Here is a 17,100-nt window from a genome sequence, read left to right as displayed (position 1 = left end):
AGTTCACCAGGTTAGAGAAAACTTTGTCTTAGCCTGTCACCCAGAGTGTGACAGACAATACCACCCATATAGAAAACTTGTTGGAATGCTAGTCCCATTCTGTTATACAGAAGAAGCATGTATCTTTTTTATTAAGTTAAACTGCAAACTTAAGACTGTTGGAAATAATTCAGACAATTCAGATTCCCTGAAAAGCATTTTGGTAAGGCCACTAAGACCTTTTCTGGTTTTTGTTGTTGTTTGTTTGGGTTTTTTTGTTTGTTTGTTTGTTTGTTTATTGATTTCAGAGAGGGGAAGGGAGAAGGGAGATAGAAACATCAATGATTAGAGAGAATCATTGATCGGCTGCCTCCTGCACACCCCCACCAGGGATTCAGCCACATATGCCCTTGAGTGGAATTGAACCTGGGACCCTTCAGTCCGCAGGCCGACGCTCCATCCACTGGGCCAAACCAGCCAGGGTGACTAAGACCTTTTTCTATCAGTACCATGGCAGTACTGATTATGACATTAATGCCTGTAGTGGAGCACACAGTAAAATTCTCAGGATACAATATATAATTTTCTTTCAACAAAACATGGTTTTATTAGATCACTGTCTCAAATTTCTTAGCATACCTAATCATTAAAAATTTCTAGCATAGAGTCCTCATGATTTCAAATAGCAAACTGCCTTAGCTTAAGCTTTTGTCTAATTTTGGTTTAATGGGATATGGAGTCCACTCTTATGATACCTAATTGCTACATTATTTTATTTCAGGTTGCATACTCTAAAAATAAATGTTTATAGAGAAAACAATAGATGAATACTAGGTATAATGTATAACTCCTTTATTTCAAAATTTAATATTACTAGTTAATTATGCAGTTCCCCCAAAGGCTTAATTTTAACAAGAGAAGTAGTAGAAAATTAGTGTCTCAATGGAACAAATAATGCTCCACAAGAGAGAAATATTCATTTATAAATTGCTTGTAAGCTTTTCTTTTGGTCTTTGGGGAATAATCCAAACAAAACAATGTTGTCAGCAGTTAGAATCTCTTAGAATTTCCATAATAACTCTTAGCAAGGATTTCTATCCTGAATGTTAAAATTATCTGTAAATTATGTTCATTTTTCTTTAACTTAATTAGGACTTAAAAGATAAAACAATTTAATAATTTACTTTTAAAAACTTTGGTTTAAATGTAGTTTTTAAATGTTCTAAGGATCAAATTTTATTGTGTTAAATCTCACTGGTACCCCTCAAATCTTTTTATTCAGATGTACAAAGGCAATGCAATTTCATTAAATGTCACATAAAATATTAATAATATTTAAAACAAATATATAATTACTTTTTTTATAAAAAAGTAATTTCTATAGTGAAATAATGTGAGTTCTGTTATAATTTAGTAACAGAAATAGTTTTTCATTTAAAATGGCCTACATATTTTATACTTTCTTAGGTGTGCAGATATCTGTTTTTTTAACTCAATATTATTATGAGTATATTTTTCAAAGCATTTAACATGGTAAATACTTTCTTCTGTCTTGAATATGCTAATAGACTTTTCACAGGAATAACATGTCTGCACAATCCTTTAAGGATTGACCTTATCTGATATTGTTTGTTCCACCAGACCTCACAAGAAATTCTTGGAAAAGGAACATGGTCCTTACTCTAATCTTTTCCAGCCTTCTCCTCAAAAAAGGTATAAAGTAAAAAGGTATAAAGTAAAAGGTATAAAGTAAAAATTATGCTTTTTATTTTACTGAAGTTTCATAAAAGTCACTCATTGGAGCATTTTACACAATAATACTTTGCAGATAATAGCTGTACAGTATTACAGTCTGTATATGCCTTCATTAATAACTGCTTAAAATAAATTTCTAATTTTGCATTTTTATCTAATGCGTTTAAAAATGAACTTTAAAAAACAAAATGTAAATAATTTGGTTTGTACTTACTATTTTGCTTCTGATAATCAAGAAACAATAAATCATTCCAAGGAAAAATGCTTCAAAATGTCTGTTTGGGAAATGAGAATTCCTCACAAGTAACTTATTTTCTTATAGAATCCATATAGACCTATCTATCTATCTATCTACCTATCTATTGTCTATCTATCATCTACCTACCTACCTCTTTACCTGTGTATAAATTTATAAGATTGTAAGTTTGTTATCCTTTTAAAATTTGAGTAAATGCAGTGTCAACATTTGTATTTAGAAACTGAATAAGGTAAGAATTCTTGTGAAAACTAAAACTACACTAAATGAAATATATAAATTTATTTTGCAACCCTTTTCAATTTTTATCATAATTACCAGTTTCCTATTCTCTCAAACAGGAGGCATCTAGACATAGTCACCTCTATACTTTTTAGGTGTTTCTGTATGAAAAGGTTTAATTGAAAGTTTAGATCTTGCTATTAGATTTATTATTATTTTGTCCTTGTGAGTTTATATGCTATAAATTGATACTGTAACAGATAAAAAATAATGCAAATAACAATGCAAAAATTAAAAATAAAATGTCTACCTCTTTAACACTTTATAATTTTAATTCAATTTCTAAAACTGCTATAAAGTCTACATAGCTTGATAAAGCACTATTTTCAATATAAAATTAGTAGAACATTATATATGCAACATTACCATATCTACATAAAACACTATTGAATTTATTGAAGAAATGATATTTAGGATTTTATTACTCAATTCCTTCTTTTTTAATATAATAGAGAGAAATCTGTCTTAGCCTTAAGTGCCACAAAAAACTTTGAGAAAATGCTGTGATTTTATTATATGGAACAAAAATCCTGACAGATGCTCATGGAGATTAACATTATTAAAGGCTCTGAGAAATATTGTAATAGGATTATTTAATTTTGTTCACTCCTGTGTCTATCTATCTACTTATCTATCTATCTTAAAACCTCATTCTTCTTTTTTATTTCATAACTATTAACATGCAAAAGGACTAGTGTTCCTTGGAATGTAGTTTGAAAAATTCTAGTTATAATCCTTAAGCTATATATAGGGTGTCCCCAAAAATACATACACACACTTTGAATAATTATAAAATCAGTGTTTATTAAAATAAATTTCATTTTCAAAATTGAGGTATCAGCTGTTAAAGTGTGTATACATTTTCTTGAGACACCCTGTATTTATGAGGGCTAAATTTTTATTTGATTTCATTTTATTATTTTCTTTCCATTTCTGTATTTTAACCTGTCAATATGTTTCTATTTTATAAAACCTTACACGTTTTATCAAGTCATTTTCATGGAAAACATATAAGATACAAAAAAAATGAGCAAGAAAAATGATTAAGTTAAAATATTTATTGGGTAAATGGTACTATATGAAATATTGAAATGATTTAGAGAATATAAAAGTCTAAGTGTAAGCTAGATTATTTGAATAAATAAATGAAAAACAATTTTAGATTGATTTGAGGCATGGTCAATGCCATTAAAATATATTACAATTTTTAAGAATAAAAAAAAGATTTGCAAGGAGACATCAGAGATCCAATTCAAGTAATATTAATTCTAACAAAGAATTCTTGTATATAAAAAAAAAAACACATCTTGAAAATGCTCATGATCTTCATGGTATTAGGATTCTACTTGGATATATACATAAAGTTGAGAGTTCACTATTGCTTATGCAACTGCTAATGGTACTATAGATTTGTATTTGCTATTGTTTTCACATCCATTTTCTAAATTGATTTTCACAAATCTCTGAGGCAGGCAAAGCATTCATTATGAACCTAATTTCATGATGAGGAAACAAGTACTTATGTCTCCTCTCTTTCCACAAAACTGCATTGCGTTTTATTGCTAAATGTGAAATTCTAAGCTTCATGTCGTTTTTTTCTTCTATAACTGTGTACTTAATTCCTTATCTATCACAGATCCTCAGTAATGGAATGAATCTTACAAGACTACTGTCCCAACTCCCTTACATTATAGACGAGTACAATGAAGAACAGAAATGTCAAATCAAGATCACTTTGCTAACCAGAGTGTATCCCTTTTACAGAACCAGCTGCAGCTTTGTGCTAGATATAACTTGAATCTGGGTACAGTTGATTGGTTTGTTTGGCTTCTAAGTGTTACTTTTAGTTATTTCAATACTATTTTATTTATTTTAAAATATATTTTTATTTATTTTAGAGAAAGGAAGGGAGAAGGAGAGATAGAAGCATCCATGAGAGAGAAACACCATCAATTGGCTGCCTCCTGCACGCCCCCTACTGGGTATGGAGCATGAAACTGGAGCATGTGCCCTGACAGGGAATGGAACCCAGGACCTCCTGGTTTATGGGGTGACATTCAACCACTGTACCACACCAGCCAGGCAGTTATCTCAATACTCTTAACACAACCGAGTTTCTAACATATGTAAGTTATCTTTCACTGTAATAACCAAGGCCTTCGGAATCCTTCTAACAGGCTTTAAGCATTCTTGCCTTTTTTGTTTTTCCATCATGAGCTGCATATTGTCATTCTTAAAAATGTTTCAGTTATGATGATATAGAAATCATACTTACAGATGTCACTGTGCTTGAGTATATTCCCTGCCTCTCTTTCTATCTGACCAAAGAATTTCAACTCATTCTTCTGGAAGCAGCTCAAATTTCATCTGGGAAATCATACATAGTTAGGCAAATATATAACATTTTTTTATATAGTTCATTTGCCCTTCAAGGGCATGTCCAATGTTTTATTCATCTCTTTAATCTCAGCACCTGATACAGTACCTGGCTTTTTTAGGTGCATAATAAATGCTGAATGAATGAAGACTTATTGGCCTGATTATATGTATAATATTTTAAATTCCCATATGAAAATTTTAGACAAAATTTTTAGGCAAAATCAAAAGAAAAATAACAAAGTAAAAAAATATTGATAGCACATATGTTAAAGAGCTAGTTTTCTTAAAAAACGAGCTTTTAGAAATCAATAAGGAACTAATGAACAATCTAAGCAGAGGAACAAATAAGAACAGGCAATTAACAGATGCAAATTTCCAATATATGTAGGAAAAATAGCACCAGCTCATACAATGTAATGGGTATCTATTCTTTTCCTGCTTGGCGTACATTACTCCTTCTTCCTTCATGAACCACTCCTTTCCCGCACTTGTTCTACCTGGTTCATTCAGGTGGGCTGAATCCCTTACCTGATCCTCTTGGTGGGCATGTGACCCAGATCTATCAATAAGCTTATTTTATCATATGGCTACCAAGATTGATACAGAAATGGGCACATGACTCTAGTTATTCCAGTGAAGTGTTGCTAAAACTACCTGGGAAAGAAGCATTCTCGCCTTCTAGTGGGTCTACAAAGGCATCACTGGGATAACAGAGAAGCCTGAGTGTGAATGAAGCCAGTGAGGAAAAATACCAGCATCCTGTGATCCTGGTGAATCCTTAAATCCAGTTTTCCTGAACTGACCCACCTTAGATTGCTCAGTTACAAAGACCAATAAAAACATTATATTTTACCCTGGCCAGTTTGACTCAGATTAGAGCATTAGTCCATGCAAGGAAAGGTTGTGGGTGTGATTCCCAGTCAAGGGCATGAACCTGGGTTGCAGGTTCAATCTTCGGCCTTGGTTGGGTGAGTATGGGGGTGCTTATGGGAGGCAACCAATCCATATGTCTTTCACATTGATGTTTCTCTCTCTCTCTCTCTCACTCTCACCCCCTCCTTTCCACTCTCTCTAAATCAATGGAAAAATATCCTTGGGTGAGGATTAACAAAAAACAACACCCCCCCCCCCCACCACACAGAACTTTATATTTTAAATAAATCCAGTTTTAGTTTACTTTCTGTTACTTGTAACCAAAGTTAGAAGTACAATAGCACTTCTTACAATATCAAACAACTATTTTTACTCATTAGATTATCAATAAATTATTAAGTTTCATAATAATCAGTGTTGGCCAGGGTGTAGCAGAACATATATATCATACCAGTAATACTGTTGGTAGGAATATAGGTAGGTATAAATTTCTTGTGGGGAAAATCGGTAATATTTTTTTCAATGTGTACTTGCTTTTGATCCAGTAATTCCACTTTGAATTAATGAAAACAATCAGCTACAAGGATATTTCTCACAGCATTTCTTCAAATAGTAAAAATAAACAAATAAACAAAGTCTAGAAGTAGTCTAAATATCCAATAAGGGACTAGTTAAATAAATGACGTTATAGTTACACTGCTGTATGGTTTTTTCAATAAAAAAGACTGGCTTGAAAAAATTCCAAGATAAATTCATTCAATAAGTATATGTCAAAAATTACTCTAGACCCTAGAATAAGATAAATGAGATGTTTTTTGTTTGTTTGTTTGTGTGTGTGTGTGTGTGTGTGTGTGAGAGAGAGAGAGAGTGAGAGAGAGAAAATAAACAATTAGGTAAATGAGAAAATACCAAATGTAAGTGCTCTACTGACAATTAAAGCAATAATCGAATAGCAGCAAGTCAGTGATAGGGAAGGCATCTCTCAAAAAGAAGCTCTGAGCAGAGATGTGAATAACCAGAAAGAACCAATCCAGAGAACTTCAGGAATGAGAGAATTCAAGACAGAGAAAGAGCTAATACAAAGGTTCTAAAAGGGGCTTGACTGACACGTTCAAGGAACAGGAACAGAAAGGAAGATAGGTGACTAAAGCATAGTAGATGAGAGAAAGAGTTTAGGACACGTGGTGAGAAAATAGGTAGAGGCCCATCATATGGCTTTGCAGACCATGGTGATGAAATACATTTTATGGTAAGTGCAGTAGAAAATGACCAAATGGTTTTAAGCGAGAGAGACATAAGATCTGAGTTAGTCTTTACAAAGGTAAACTCAATGGTTTTGTAGGATAATATTACATTATCATTACTAGTACTAGGATTGAAAAGACATTTGCAAAAACAGCATCATATAGCATTATCAATGTTTCTCTAAAAATCCTTTGGCATTGAAGTAATATATTTTTACTTAATTAAGCAGTTGCTTAATATATTTACTTAGTATTTTTAGTATATATGTATTTACATATTTATTTATATATTTACTAGAAGCCCAGTGCATGGTGGGGAGGTCCCCTCAGCCCAGCCTGCACCCTCACCAATCCGGGACCCCTCAGGGGATGTCTGACTGCCAGTCTAGACTGCACCCCCCCTGCCGACCTGATCCCCCCCTCACTGCCTCTGCATGCCGGCCTGATTGCCCTGCTGGCCTGGTTGCCCCTGACTGCCCCCGTAGCCAGCCTGGTCACCCCTCATGGCCCCCCAACTGGCCTGGTCACCCCACGCAGCCTGCTGTTCAGTCATTTTGTTGTCCCTCACTAACCCCCCTGCTGGCCTGGTCGCCCCACGCAGTCTGCTTGTTCAGTCATTTGGTTGTCCCTCGGGCCGGCCTTGGGCGGCTGGGCAGCCAACATCTGAGGCTTGCCTGCGCCTCGGGCTGGCTCTGGGCAGCTGGGGGGCTGAGGGGAGTGGGGGACTCTGGAGGCAGGTGTACAGAGTGGCCTGCTGCCCTGGCGGGGCTGAGGAGACTGGGCACCACCATCTTGTGGCTGGGGACACCGCCATCTTTGAGGCCGTGGCAGTCAATTAGCATATTCCCTCCTTATTGGCTGTGGGGGCCGTCAGCCATTGTTTGTGAGGGCATGATGGTCAATTAGCATAATCCCTCTTTATTAGATAGGATAGTATACAGGGTGGGGCAAAAGTAGGTTTACAGTCATGAGTATGTAAAACAGAGTTCATTCTTGTATTACTAGTATTTATTGTATTATTTTCCATACAAACAACTATAAACCTCCTTTTGCCCCACCCTGTTTACATAATATATTTTTTATTAAATTTTCAGAGAAAAGTTTTGAAGAATATACATTATACTATAATAATAGTTGCTTCTGGGGAGTGAGAATAATGGAGATTTTTAGTCTCTTCTAACCTCTTTTTACTGTTTGATAAAAAATTTTGTTTATCTCATGTATAGAATTTTAGAAGGCTTTTTCAGTTATATGACCCAGAAATATCTTTCATATGTGAACATTTTAACTTTTATAAATTTTAATCAATTATAGTAACTTTACATTTTAGCTAGCAAACAATAAAGACCATATATTTCCAAATGTAAATTCCTGTTTTATCAATCTTCACTGACATTCAAATCATCATCTATCACAATTTTACTAGTTAAAACAAGTCAAATGATAACATGAGGAAGAAAAGACAAATCAAGAAGGTATATATTCTATAGGATAACTGGCACAGACTCTTCAATAAATCATTATCATGAAAAAAGATGGGGTAGTGGTGGCGGGGAGCTATTCTAGCCTAAAAGACACTTAAGAGACATAAAAATCAAATATAATGTGTAGTTCTGGGCTTAGTCCTGGATTGAATGCTAGCTTGAACTAATCAATTTTTATAAATATATAGGGATAATTATGAAACTTTGGTTATGGGGCACAGAGTTAGATAATATTAAATTTTGTTAGGTGTGATGATGGTACTTTGTTTATGTAGGAAAATGTTTATTTTTCATATTAAAGTATTTACGGGTAAAGTATGATACCTTTAATCAAACTTAAAATACTTTAGCAAAAAAACAACAACACTAAAATGCTAATAATTTTGACATCTAAGTATTGGGTAAAATTGGTCATTCTTGGTACTTTTCTTTATGTTTGAAAAATTTTATAATAAAAAGTCAAAATAAAATAAAAATGGAGTGTAAAACAAACCTTTCAAATTCATATTAAGTCCTTTATATAGTACCTATGTTTTAGGTTGTTCTTATAGATAAGAATGCTTTTAATTTGATAATTTGTGTTTCTAAAATGTGTGAAGATTTTGTTCTCTTAGATTAAATTTCCCATTTGCAATTTTATGCACACTCTTAGTTTGCTTAATGTGGCCTTTCACCATCAGGTGAACTGCAGCTAATCACTACACAATTTCCACATACATTCTTAAGTAATGAAGTAATGAAGCCTTAAAAAGATGATGTGTTAAGACTTATATTTTGCTGGCTATAACTGAGTGTGTTTTATTTTATAGTTTTCCATATGGCAAATACACACAATTCATTATATTATAAAGAAAGATAAACTTTGAGCTAAAGCTGCATTTTGAAAAGCCAAGTTTATTACACATCCACAGGTATGTTGGTCCCAAATAGGACTGAAGTCTGTGGCACTTAGAAAGGTGGAGGGCATCTCGAGGAAAAAATAATCACTAGGTTTGAAAAAAACTTTTTTAGCATAGTCTGTTTACCTGTTGTAGAGAAATAATAGATAACAAATGAAGGAAAATGCAATACATATAACCATGCAATTACTTCAGCATGGAGTTCTGAGGATAAAATAAGAAAATCTAAGATTCATATCACAAGTGCATGTCAACTTTTGGCTGTTACTGTTACCATTATTCCTAAGAAAATTAGTTGTAAATAACTCAGTGAAAAGTAACCATTTTAAAATAAAAAACAATGGAGGTATAAATAAAATACTTCTTCATGTGTCAGGTCTAAAAGCTTTCTAAGTATTAAGTATTAGGATAATAAAGAATCCATGAATTAGTTTCAAGATCATGTGTATTTAATATTCTGTTTCAGCTTGAAAGAAAGGTTGAAGGAGATTACATTTGGACTAGTTTTGCTGTGATAATGCACACTTTAGATGTGTCATGTGGCTGGTCAAATCAAAGTGCACAGAACTTTCTATCGGTAGTATTTTCCTAAGAGCATACACTAGAAAAGTGCTCTTGTTGTTTCCAGTTTCTTCTTTAATAGCTTAATTTTTTCAAAGCATGACAGGCTCTACAATTTTCTTCCCTCTCTCTCTTTTTCTGAAAGGGTAAGACAATTGGCTAAATGGGAGGGAACAAGAAAAGAGGCTAAGGGACCTTTGGCATAAGCAAACATAGCATAAGACCAGTTTGGGAGTCCTGTTCAAATCCTTAAAGCTCCCTGTCATCCTATTATATGTCTCCAATAAACAACAGTGGAGATAATAACAAGGCCCCTCCCCCCACTATTTCTGGTTACCACAGTGTCTGTGTATCAACTTTTTTTCTTTGCACTTTTCTTGGTTCTTCCTTCCTTTCAATTAGAGGGAAAAGAGCATAGTAATGCCACTGGGTAAAACTAAAAATGAGTGTACATTCTCAAGGGTATGAACCAGTTCTTACTGTCTTTTTATCTCCAGTGCCTGGCACACAGTAGGTGTGCAATTAATTAATGCTTGTGTAAGAAAAGAATAAGTAGCTTTGTGAAGATGGCTGCTGACAGGAAGGCAGACTGCAAGATAGTGTGTGTGTGAAGATGGCTGCTGACAGGAAGGCAGACTGCAAGATAGTGTGTGAGTGAGAGAACAAAAGGAGAGTGTGTGATCACACGGGGAGTGTATATTTGTGGGTGAGGGACAGCTATACGCCAAGGGACTGTTGGGGACTGCCGGACCGGGCTCCCCTGACCGGGCAGCCTCCACAGCTGCTGAAATCTCTCCCAATGTGACCGGCTCTGCCACGGAGACCATGACACCTTGAAGGGGAGAGTGGCTTTTTATCAACACCCAGGGACCAGCTGCGAACCCAGGAACACTGGGTCTCAAGCAGAGCAAATATGCGAACTCAGATTAGCTCTGAACCTTCTCATGGAAAGATCAGATTTCGACTAGGGAAAAGTGAGGTCTGCGATCCAGGCAGGAGAGAGAAACGCGCGAATGCGATCTAGAGATTCAGGGGAAGTCTGCGCCCCACAAAATCCGCAACCATTAGGGCTAGCGTGATCCGTGAATGTGGAAGGGGATCCGCAGGGCTGCTGGCAGAAGAGAACTCTAAAAAATCAACCCATAGCTGGACTGGGTGCAAAAAAGCACCCTGAAATTTTACCAGTGTGCTGGCTGCTTAGTGCCAGGAAAAAAAAGACTGCACAGACTTGCGAGCAGCACCAGCGGGTAAAAGTCGTGAGGTCACACACTTACTCTGGCTCTTTTTTTCTCTTTAAATCCTTTCTTTTGTTACTAAGCCCAGTACATAGGATGACGCAATTGGGGACATTCTAAGAGACTGCAGGGGAAAGTTGTTTTTGTGGAACCTGGGGATCAGAGGAGGCAGTAATAATAAGAGAACCAGCTCTGGGGCAGTCCATTCTCCCAAACCAGTATTAAGTCTGACCGAAAAAACAAAATCTAAATACTGGCTAGAGCGGACATATAGCCTCAGAGGTCAATCCAGAAACACTGCCACCCAGGGGTTGAATCACAAATTGACTCTTATGTAAACACAAATAAAGGAGTATAAGAAACAAAGAAGTACTGCCTGCTTGAAAATCAGGACTGTGGCTTACAACACAGAGGAGCAGCGGAACACAGGGAACTTCAATATTATCCTGACTATCTACAGGAAACAGGTGTGCCAAACAGAACAGTAGAGGAAGTGAATGACCTTCACTACTGCACATTTTTATTTTCTTATCTTTTACATAAGAAACTAAATTTTTTTTCTCACTTGATTTTACCTTTTTAATTATTATATTTTTATTTTTAATCAGTATTATTACTACTACTATTTTACTTTTTTTAAGTGTCATTTTATTTTCTCTTTATTTTATTTTATTTTTGGATTAGTGTTCTACATTCTATTTTCATTTTTCCTTTAGCATCATTTTACTCTATCTCAACTTTATGTCAAAACCCTATTCCTCACTTTTCCCCTTTTGTTGTCCTGTTTCTCTTACCCTATTCCTGCTTTAGATATTCCCTATTCCTTCTTTTTACCCCCTGGAAAAAATTCATCCTACTTATATATCTAATTTCCGATCCCTTGCTCTAAGTCCATACACACCTCTCTCTTCTCTTTCTTCACTATCCAAATTTTTTTCTCTCTTCTCTTTTTTTTTTGTTTGTTTGTTTTTTTGTTGTTGTTTTCTTGTTTGGTTTTGTTCCAGTTTTTTTTGTTTTATTTTGTTTTGTTTTGCTTTCCTTTCTCTCTCTCCCATTGTTCTTGTTTGCTTGATTGTTGATTAGATTGTTTTTTGTGCTTGTTTGTGAGATTGTTTCTCTTTTTTGTGTGTTTTTTTGTTTTTGTTTGTTTTTTTATTCTGTTTTTCATTTTTTGATTCTGTTTTTCATCTCCTTGCTTGTTATTACTTGTTGTTTGGAGCTTGCATTCATCTCTGGGTGTTTGTTGTTTGCATTTTTTGGGATTAGTGGTTATTCCATTGGAGTTTTCTCCCCAAATAAATAGTTTTTTTCCACTTCTTTTTTACTCTCTTTATTTTCTCTCTTACTTTTTTCCCTTTTCTCAATATAATTTTTGCACTCCTTTTTTTTTTTCTGATCCTCCAATTCTATTTTCTCTGGTGGTCACCTTTATTTGGGGTTATTAGTAACATGAATACATTTGTGCTCAGTGCCTTGTGTGTTGTGCCTTGTTGTGTTGTATTTTGTGCCTTTAAATCAATGCAGGAGAGAGAGAGCTACATAACTAGACACCCAGAAAAGAGAGATCATGGGGAGACGAAGAAACAGCCCACATATGAAAGAAAAGGAGGCATCACCAGAAAAGGAAGTAAAGGAAATGGAGGCAAGAAATAAGTCAGAGAAGGAATTCAGAGAAATGGTAATAAAGTCACTGAAAAGAATGAAACACAAATTCAACAATATGTGTAAGAACCAAGAGGAAATGAAAAAGAACCAAGAAGAAATGAAAAATGACATCGCTGCTAAAAAAAAAACTCAATAGAAAGCATCAACAGTAGACTAGAAGAAGCAGAGGACCACATCAGTGACCTAGAAGATAAGGTAGAAAAAAATACCCAAGCAGAGCAGCATCTAGTAAAAAAAAAAAAAAAACTTAAAAAACAGGAGGAGAGCCTAAGAGAACTTTGGGACAACACAAAATGAAACAACATCCACATAATAGGGTGCCAGAAGGAGAGGAAACTGAGCAAGGAATAGAAAACCTGTTTGAAGAAATAATGACAGAAAACTTCCCTGATATCCGGGGGGGAGATGACACAAATCCAAGAAGCTCATAGAGTCCCAAACAAAATGAACCCCAAAAGAACGATGCCAAGGCACATTATAATTAAATTGGCAAACACCAACGACAAAGTAAGAATCTTAAAAGCAGCCAGAGAGAGATAGAAAGTTATCTACACAGGATCCCCCATCAGACTAGCAACTGTTTTCTCAACAGAAACACATCAGGCCAGAAGGGGGTGGAATGAAATATACAAAGTCATGCAAAACAAGGGTCTGAATCTGAGAATACTGTACCCAGCAAGGCTATCAATCAAAATTGAGGGGGGAAATCAGGAGCTTCACAGACAAAAAAGGACTAAGGGAGTCTATTACTGCCAAACCAGCAATGCAAGAAATGCTGAAGGTTCTGCAGTAAAAAGAAGAAATAGGAAGTGATGAAGGAACACAGGCATAAAGAATAAAAATGGAAATAAACAAGTACTTATCAATAATAACTTTAAATGTAAATGTATTAAATGCCCCAAATCAAAAGACATAGGGTAGCTGAATGGATAAGAAAACATGACCCAAATATCTGCTGTCTACAAGAAACCCACCTCAGAAAATAGGACTCATACAGACTGATGGTGAAGGGATGAAAACAGGTTTTTCAGGTGATTGGAAAAAAAAAAAAAATCTGGGGTAGCAATACTTACATCTGACAAATTAGATCTCAAAGTGAAGGGCATATGACAAGAGATAAGGAAGGCCACTTCATAATACTAAAGGGAGCAATCCAACAAGAAGAAATAACTCTGGTAAACATATACTCACCCAATACAGGAGCACCCAAATACATAAAAAAAAAAAAAAAAAAAAAAAAAAAAAAAAAACTTCTGGAGGCTATCAAGGGAGAGATTGACAGCAATACAGTCATAGTAGGGGACTTTAATATCCCACTATCACCATTGGACAAATCATCTAAACAAAAAATCAGCAAAGAAACATCAATCCTAAATGACTCACTAGACCAGGCATCCTCAAACTACGGCCCGCGGGCCACATGCAGCCCGCCGAGGACATTTATCAGGCCCACCGGGTGCCGCTGCCTGTCCTGCTTAGCAGCCAACTTGTCCTGGGACCGCAGTGTGCATAACAATTTGTTCATAGTTTTTTTTTTTAACTATAGTCCGGCCCTCCAACGGTCTGAGGGACAGTGAACTGGCCCCCTGTTTAAAAAGTTTGAGGACCCCTGCACTAGACCATCTGGAATTAATTGACATCTTCAGAACATTTCACCCCAAAGCCACAGAATATACATTCTTCTCAAGTGCACATGGGTCATTTTCAAAGATAGACCATATATTGGGTCACAGGCAAAATCTCTTCAAATTCAAGAAGATAGAAATCATATCAAGCATCTTCTCAGATCACAATGGCGTAAAACCAGAAGTCAACTACAATAAAAACAATTAAAAAAATCAAACACCTGGAGGCTAAATAGCATGCCATTAAACAATGACTGGGTTACAAGAGAGATTAAAGAATAAATAAAAAGCATCATGGCAACAAACGACAATGAAAACACAACCATCCACAATCTATGGGACACAGCGAAAGCAGTCTTGAGAGGGAAATTCATAGCTCAACAGGCCTACCGCAACAAACAAGAAACAATGGTAATGAATTACCTAACCCTACAACTCAAAGAATTAGAAAGAGAGCAACAAGAAAAGCCCAGTGTAAGCAGAAGGAAGGAAATAATAAAGATCAGAACAGAGATAAATGAAATAGAGACCAAAAAAAAAAAAAACAATACAAAAGATCAACAAAACCAAGAGCTGGTTCTTTAAAAGGATAAACAAGATTGATAAACCTCTAGCCAGGCTCACCAAGAAGCAAAGAGAGAGGACCCAAATAAACAAAATCAGAAATGAAAGAGGTGAAATAACAACCGATCCCACAGAAATACAAATAATTATGAAAAAATACTGCGAACAACTCTATTCCAACAAAAAGGACAACCTAGACAAAATGGATATATTCTTAGAAAAATACAAGCTCCCAAAACTCAACCAAGAAGAATCAAAAAACCTGAATAGGCCGATAACTACTGATGAAATTAAAACAGTGATCAAAAATCTTCCAGCAAACCAAAGCCCTGGTTCGGATGGCTTTACAGGGAAGTTCTACCAAGCATTCAAAGAAGAATTAAAACCTATCCTCCTTGGACTATTCCAAGAAATTCAAGAGGAAGGCACACTTCCAAGCTCTTTCTATGAAGCCAGCATTACCCTAATACCAAAACCAGATAAAGACACCACAAAAAAAGAGAACTACAGGCCAATATCCTTGATGAACATAGATGCTAAAATCCTCAACAAAATTCTAGCAAATCGGATTCAGTAATACTTTAGAAAGATCATACACCATGACCAAGTGGGATTTATTCCAGGGATGCAAGGATGGTACAATATCTGCAAATCAATAAATGTGATACATCACATAAACAAACTGAGAGACAAAAATCACATAATCATATCAATTGATGCAAAAAAAGCATTTGACAAAATCCAACACACTTTCCTGATGAAAACTCTCAGCAAAGTGGGAATAGAGGGATCATACCTTAGCATAATAAAAGCCATATATTACAAGCCTACAGAATGGGCAAAAATTAAACTCATTTCCCCTAAGAATAGGAACAAGACAAGGATGCCCACTTTCACCACTCCTGTTTGACATAGTATTAGAAGTACTAGCCATAGCGATCAGACAAGAAGAAATAAAAGGCATCCAAATTGGAAAAGAATAAGTAAAACTGTCCTTATTCGCAGATGACATGATACTATACATAGAAAACCCCAAAGACTCGATCAAAAAACTACTAGATCAAATAAATGAATTTGGTAATGTAGCAGGATACAAAATTAACACCCAGAAATCTATGGCCTTTTTATACACCAATAATGAACTCACAGAAAGATAAATGAAAAAAACAATCCCATTTACCACTGCACCAAAAAAATTAAGATACCTAGGAATAAACTTAACCAAGGATGTAAAAGACCTGTACTCAGAAAACTACAGGACATTGAAAAAAGAGATGGAGGAAGACATAAACAAATGAAAAAACATACCATGTTCATGGATTGTTAGAATCAACATCATTAAAATGTCCATACTACCTAAAGCAATCTGTAGATTCAATGCAATACCTATTAAAATACCAATGGCATATTTCAAAGATCTAGAACAAACTCTACAAAAATTCATCTGGAATAAAAAAAGACCCCGAATAGCCACAGCTGTCCTGAGAAAGAACAAAGTTGGAAGGATTACAATACCAGACATCAAACTACATTACCAAGCCACAGTTCTCAAAACTGCCTGGTACTGGCCCAAGAACAGACATATAAACCAATGGAACAGAATAAAGGACCCAGAAATTGACCCAAGCCATTATACTCAATTAATATTTGACAAAGGAGACAAGAGCATACAATGGAGTCAAAACAGCCTTTTTAATAAATGGTGCTGGGAAATTTGGTCAGATAAATGCAAAAAAATGAAACTAGATCACCAACTCACACCATACACAAAAACAAATTTAAAATGGCTAAAGGACTTGAATGTAAGATGGGAAACCATAAAAATCCTACAAGACTCCATAGGAAGCAAAATTGTAGACATATGTCGTAGCAATATCTTTACAGACACAGGTCCTAGGGCAAGAGAGACTAAGGAGAAAATAAACAAATGGGACTACATCAAAATAAAAAGCTTCTGCACAGCAAAAGAAACCATCAACAAAACAACAAGAAAACCCACTGCATGGGAGAACATCTATGCCAATGTTATCTCTATAAGGGTTTAATCTCCAACATTTACAGGGAACTCATACAACTTAACAAAAGGAAGATAAACAATCCAATCAAAAAATGGGCAAAGGACCTAAATAGACACTTTTCGAAAGAGGACATTCAGAAAGCCAAGAGACACATGAAAACATGATCAAAGTCACTAATCATCCAAGAAATGCAAATCAAAACAACAATGAGGTACCACCTCACACCTGTTAGATTGGCTATCATCAACAAATCAACAAATGACAAGGTGCTGGAGAGGATG

The 17,100-nt window shown here is 35.3% G+C and overlaps 1 protein-coding gene across 9 annotated transcripts in view; it reads right to left on the bottom strand.

The window, feature by feature from the left end:
* Window positions 1–17,100, bottom strand: part of NBEA (neurobeachin) — a 954,039-nt gene that overhangs the window by 116,206 nt on the left and 820,733 nt on the right. The window lies entirely within an intron of this gene.

Source organism: Plecotus auritus (assembly GCF_963455305.1).
Source record: "Plecotus auritus genome assembly, chromosome: 3".
NCBI lineage: Eukaryota > Metazoa > Chordata > Mammalia > Chiroptera > Vespertilionidae > Plecotus > Plecotus auritus.
This window is presented reverse-complemented; position numbering and strand designations above follow the sequence as displayed.